The sequence below is a fragment of the Castor canadensis genome, chromosome 7 (genome assembly GCF_047511655.1).
Source record: "Castor canadensis chromosome 7, mCasCan1.hap1v2, whole genome shotgun sequence".
In the NCBI taxonomy this organism is placed as follows: Eukaryota; Metazoa; Chordata; class Mammalia; order Rodentia; family Castoridae; genus Castor; species Castor canadensis.
The window spans coordinates 100,174,392-100,180,784 of NC_133392.1; the positions used below are offsets into that span (position 1 = coordinate 100,174,392).

General features: G+C 46.9%; 1 long non-coding RNA gene across 1 annotated transcript; it reads left to right on the top strand.

The window, feature by feature from the left end:
* The first annotated feature begins 1,122 nt into the window (after nt 1–1,122).
* LOC141424655 (uncharacterized) lies at nt 1,123–5,835 on the top strand. Its single transcript, XR_012449522.1, has 3 exons — nt 1,123–2,287; nt 2,749–2,858; nt 4,984–5,835. It is a non-coding gene; the product is annotated as an uncharacterized lncRNA (long non-coding RNA).
* The last annotated feature ends 558 nt before the right edge of the window (nt 5,836–6,393 follow it).

Here is a 6,393-nt window from a genome sequence, read left to right on the forward strand (position 1 = left end):
CAGGATAGCGGAGCGGACAGACTTGCCTGTAAGGAATGAACCTTGTGTGATGGTTTGGGAACTAGAAACGATTGCAAATTTGGGTTCTCCTCAATTGCATTTTTCTCCTATAAACGCGAGGGATGTCGGGGCAATTTCCTAACGTCGGCTGCCTTTTCTGACAGCAGCGCACAAGTTAATATTAGCCACCCCCACCTCACCAGACCTCAATGGGAGCTCTCGCTTAAATTTACCAAACGGAGGAAGAGGGACGAAGTGCTGTAATTAACCTATGTCCTGGCAAAGAATTGAAGGATTGGGATGAACTTACTTCCCGAAAAGCTGATTTGTGCGTGAGGACCAGAAAGACTTGTGTTTTTCATCAAATGCAAAAATCAGTATTTGAGGGAGGGGGATCCACATAACGCATTTCCCATGAAATACCATACTTCTCAAGGTGGCTCTTCCAAATGGAAGGAAAGAGTCAGGCCGTGTATACAGCAAGATACTACACAAAGTAGAATTTAAAATAGAGGTACAGTTTGGAGATTTCATTACAGTTTCTTTGTGTGAAGGTTTGCAAAATGAATCTGGAATACTATTTGACTGCTATAGAGAGTCATTTGCGCGGGCGATTTGGAGGAGCCGAGAGAGCTAGAGCTGTTTGGTGGAAGTAGGGCGGGGGCGCTGGCGTTTATGCGGTCTTTCCACCCACCCTCGCCTAATCAGTCAGCTCTCAATCAGGTTTTCAAAATACTAATCTTGATCTAAGAGCTCCTATCTCTGCATAAGTGGAGGAGATGATTCATTTTTAAAGGCTTCTGGGGTTAGGGAAGAATGATGGTCGTCAGACATAAGCAGAAGACCTAGAAGACTGGTCTGGCGTCCGTTTTATTCCAGGAGCCTGGCCAGACGCGGACCTTTTTCCGCGGCCTGTTGCTTGCACCCAGCTTGCTCTCTAGGCCTCCGGGAGATGAGTGGATTTCTGCATTGCCGGAATTGTAAGTCTTTGGCTGCGGTTGGTGTGGAGGTGGGCGAAGGGGATGAACAGTTTATTTGCTATGTTAAGGCTGAGCGCCCCGCAGGTCTTGGGCCCAGAGATTTCCAAACCCCTTGTGAGAGACGAACCTGAGAAAGTATGGCGCCTGCACAGTGGCCCGGTTCCTTGAGGGCTCACCTCGCTTCTCACCTACGCTGCTTCTGGGCTCTGGCAAAGAAAAAGTTCGCCTACTGCTTCCCATTTTAGGCTGCTTGAGCTAAAATTCAGAATTTTAAGACAATCTTCGTAATGAGGATTTTCAGTCCAAACACCAATTTTGAACGGCGAAGAAGAAAAGACGAAGAAGAGGAGGAGGAGGAGGAAGGAAATTATCTTGTGTGTCTGCAGATGGGAAAGGAATAGCCCATTTTGAACTGGTTCCTACCAGTTCAATTAAAATTTCTAGGTGGCCACTTCTCTTCAAATGAAAATCTGAGGCTGAAGGCCCATGGAGAGGAGGAGTGCTACCAATCCCCCTGATCCCTTGGCCCTTTCCAAGGAAGGGATGGGTATAAGAGAGAGAACCGGGGAGACTACCGAATACATTCTGTCCCAGGGGTTGCGGCTCCTGCGCAAGCTGGAAAGCCCTGAGTGTGTCTCCCTAAAACCTGAGGGGGCAGGGAAGGGGTCAGGATCTCCTAGAGCCGGCCTTGATTGGAGGTTCAGGGATGGAGGGAGAAAACACCAACTCACCCCAACTCCCACAGCTTCCACTCACCGAAGAGCTGCCTAATTGGGCCGTGAGCTGCTGAGAAATTTGTAATCTTCTAATAAGACTTCCACCACGGTAACTCTTATCAAAAGGCATAAAACTGGTATTTTCACACTCGGCTCGCACCGCAGGCGCCATTTATAAACATCCTTCATCAGTGGGATGAAATTAAGCCTGCATTGACAAAGGTCTCTGGAACTCGATATTTAAAAGCAATAGATTCGAATTGCAAATTATTACTTTAAGTAGAGAAAGTCCCCACCAACTTCACTACTGAACCTTTTGCCTCTGAGTTCCCGGCGTTGAGCACACATTGGAAGGAACTGAAGTTGAAAGTTGCGTGGAATTCAGGCTCCCTGATTCATCGCCTGCTTGGGCTCCCAGCTCTCCCGCTCGCTTGTCAGAACTCGCCTGGGTCAGATGTGTGGGACCTGGGAGAACACCTGGTCACACAAGGCGCACCCAGGACTCCGGGCCCACCTTTGCAGCACCGCACTTTCCCCAGCCTCCTGAGTACAGCGCCGGGAGCACAGCCTGCCTGAAGACTGTGGAAGGAGGTAGGCGTAGGGGAGCCTTTCGCGCTCCAAAGAAGGATCAGCCTCTGGCTAATTCTGGTGGCAACTCCTCCGATGCCTGAAGGTGAAATCGCAGCCAAGAGCGCTCTAAAAGTGTGGATGCCACGCTTGGTTCAGAGTTGGGAGCAGGCATCTTTTTATTTTTTGCCCACCCCGACTAACTATTGTTAAGTTTTGTCTGGAAAGGGATTGAAGGCTATAGCTTCTAGAGGTTCTTTCGGCAAACTTGAGCTGCTTAGAACCCGCGTCACCTCTCAGAGGTCGCGGAGCTGGAAACATGCTCAGCTTGAGAAATAGAAATTTCAGTCTCCTTTTTAGATCTTGTCATCCAGTTTTGGGGTGGGCGGAAGAAGGGAAAGGCACGTTTATTCAAGGCTGTGGAAGTCATGGAAAAGTGGCAGATACTTCTGTCTTGGAACCTACTGGTTTCTCTCCCACTGCAGGCCAAGGCGAGCAGGACACTCGGAACGCACCGGTGCGCAGACCCGGCCTCCTGCACTTGACCCTTCCGGGGCGCCTCTAACTCTAAGGAAAGTCAAATGAGTCATCCGAGGTCAGTGGTCTGGACCAATTCTGATGGTCCCAAAACAGAGACCAGGTTCTCCATACCAGAAGGCATACGTGCTGACTTGGTGTTTCTTTTCAGTTGATGTTTACCCCCAAGAGTGCGGGTGAACTCTCCAGGTCAGCTGCGGAAGAAGTGAAAAGCGTGTCCTGCCTGATAGGAGAAATGATGGAGAAATAAATTTAGGAGCCGTGAAATTAGGGGAGGGAGCGGTCTGGGGCAGTCCTGGACTAAACGGTACAGCAGGAAACGCAAAAGTACATCACAGCATTTACTCGTTGTGACATTTCCAAGCCGACAACCTCGCCTTAAGCACGCCTGTGGTTTGGAGCTGCAGGTTATGTACGCATTGTCATTTACAACGAATAACCCAGCAGGAGTGGTGGAAGCTCTATTCTAACATTTCTACAGAACTCTGTCCTACTCTGCAAAAGCCAAGCTACAAGGTGTAGAAAAAAAAAATTCAACTCTAACTTCTTCCTGATGTCGCATTTTCCTACACGTTCTAGGCACACAGGGTAGAACTAGCCTGACTCTCACTAATTTAGGAGGATGGAAACCCAATCCGCGTAGGATTCGCTTCCCCGCACCCCACCCCTCTTGATTCCCGGACGTGAAATTAAAACCCGTCGAGGGTGGTGGAAAAGCCAAAGTTGATCTGAGCGCAACAACTCTGGCGCCAGACGCTGTTTCTGGGGTGGGGAGTGGGGATACCGGGAACCATAGGGGCCTCATATTCCAGGATTTCGATAAGATTTTGATACAGGCACGCGCCGCTCTGGTGTTAACCAATGTTAACCTTGAGCCCCAGCAAGCCCGAGCTGTCCCGCCCACAACTTTGGTGTCTATGACTCCCCCCGGCCGGCCACACTTCCATATCCTTTCTGGCTTATCTTATGTATCATATGAAATGATGGTTTCATCAAAAAAAGAAAAGCTGTAAAACATGTTAAGCAAAAAAAAAAAAATTAAGTTAAATTTTTTATATGGATTTCTTGTAAGGGAGACTTGTTTTTGTAGCTGTAGCAATGTTTTCTTCCTTTTTCTATCTATCCTGTCCTCTGTCATTCTCCTTCCTTCCTTGGCTGACTTTTTTCCTTCCTTTATGGGGAGTTCAGAGTTTAAAAGTTAGCAACATGTTATTTAATATATTAATACAGGATTTGAAATTAGTAAAACTGTAATCAAAATTTGAGGAATTTAGCTTCTTAAAAATCTCAGTTTTATCATCCATAAAATGAAATGACACCACTTGGAAGTTATATAAGTAAAATGATGTGTTCACCTACAGTGGGCTCTGAGTCAATACAATCAAATCCTCTTCCTTTCCTCCCACATTCTCCTGGGCCTTCCAAGAGAGATCTGGATGTAAAAGAATCAGCAAAGGCATCCATCAAGATCCCAGTTGATCTGGTTCCCCAGACCCAACGGCTGAAGTCAGATGCACTTCCCTCAGCTGCACCTGAGGCTCTAGAAGAGAGCATCAGCCTGGAGCCTCTTCTACTGTGGGTGTCATCATGGGACCAGGCTGCTCAATGCACAACTTTACCTTCTCCTACATTACAGGTTAATTCAGGGGCACATTTAAATACTTGGCTCCTGGATTTCCTTAAGTTTCTTCAGTCTTGTGAGTACTGTGAAAGTTGCAGTAATAATCAGCTGTTGCTTGTTGTCAAAAGCCCCATTAATGCTGTGATGCACAATTCTACTTGAACTTGACCAAGGACATATTTTACCAGAGCACCCATGTACCCAAACATGTAACTCAAAGGCACGACTCTTAAGCACCTCGCTATGTTTTAACCACTTAACTCTTTTCAGTGGGTTCACAAAAGGACACTTTTAGTTAACAGATTAATGGCAAACTGAATTGTGGCTCCAGCATAGGTGGTCCAGCCATGAGCCTCATCTCCCTGCAACTTCTGGTTGCCTGCACCTCCCCAGCAGCCACCAGACTCTAGTATCTGGTAGTAAAGAGTGCTCCCTTCCCACCTCCGCTGCCACCCTGGTAAGGTTAAGTAGCATGGAAATGGAGTATGGAATACAATAGTCACAAAAGGAAAAAGGGCATTGAATCAAATCAGCACTAAATTCTTTCTCCTTTTCTTTGTAGATTACCAAATCTGATGTCTACTTTCAGTGAGTGAATTAAGTCCCGGACTGAACAACCAGCAACTCAATCTCCACAAAGACAGAGGTCCAAAGGACTGCCCTCACTTCTGGAACTTTCCTTTCTGCCTTGATCAAAACTCTCCAACTCTGTAACTCTAGAGTCCTAAGAGGTTGCAGTCCCCGGTCAGTCTGCTCAAAGGTCATCCTAGCTCACCCTCCATCACCTATCTGGAAAGAAACCTTTAGAAATAGTTTTCCTGACAAAAACATGAGTGAAGTTGACCCTATCAATAGGTGTTCCCGCTGATGTAGGGTGTCAAGACCTGGAGACAGGAGCATTAGGCTGTTTGGATTCTCTGAAACCTAGTTTTGTGCCTGGCACTGGACAATAAAGGTTTGCTTTTTGAATTACAGAAAGAAGGAGTGTGCTGGCAAACACAGAGAGTGTCACTTCTTTCTCTGCCTTCTTCATACAGCACTGTCTACTTCTTGGGAAGGACCTGAATCTTTTAATCCCTTGAAAAGCCTAGGTAAGGAAGGGATGAGAATTCTGACTCAATAATTGAGGCAATTCTGGGCTCCACTTTTCATCTAGGATGAGGGGCTTATGACATCCAGTGGATGCTGTAGTGGTCATGGCTCTTTTGGGTCCCTCCTGCCAGTTCCTTAGACCTCAGTGCAGGCAATTAAATTGGAAACCTACTTTGAGTATCAAAGAGGACATGGTAGTCTGAGCCTCTGTCTATAGAGGAGCCTATAGAAGATCTTTGTAGGAACATGTTGGATCAAGAGAAGTGGGTCGTAACACATGGGTACACCAAAGCGATGTTAGGAATCTCTCTGTATAGCTATCCTTAACTCAACTAGCAAAAATGTTTTGTCTTTCTTATTATGCTTGTGTCTTTTCTTCAACAAAATTAGTGATAAGGGCAGAACAGGACCTGTCTGGAACTGAGGGGGGGGGAGAAGGAGGGGGAGGGGGCGGGGTGGAGAAATGACCCAAACAATGTATGCACATGTGAATAAATGAATAAAAAAAAAGAGAGAGAAGTGTGTATAGAGGGTAAGCCTCTTTGGACCCAGTTGAACACATAGGAATGCTGTGCTTGTTATCAGATGTTGACGCAAGTTTTGCTCCAGGCTAAGAAGGGGATCCAGAGTCAAGATGGGTGCTGCTGCATGTGGACCCTCCTGGCCTGGAAAGGAGATGCACCCTTGTGTACAGTACATAAATGAAGAATGCGAAGGAGACTTCCCAGAAGGAAATGAATTCATAGTTCTTGAGCCAGACAGGTCTGTTCCCTGAACCAGGTCACAGTCACATGTGCCTGGCAGCTCTACCAGGTCTCTTCCCAGACCCAGCCCAGCCCATTTTGAGCAAGGACAAATCTTTTTTCCAGGACTCTTGTCC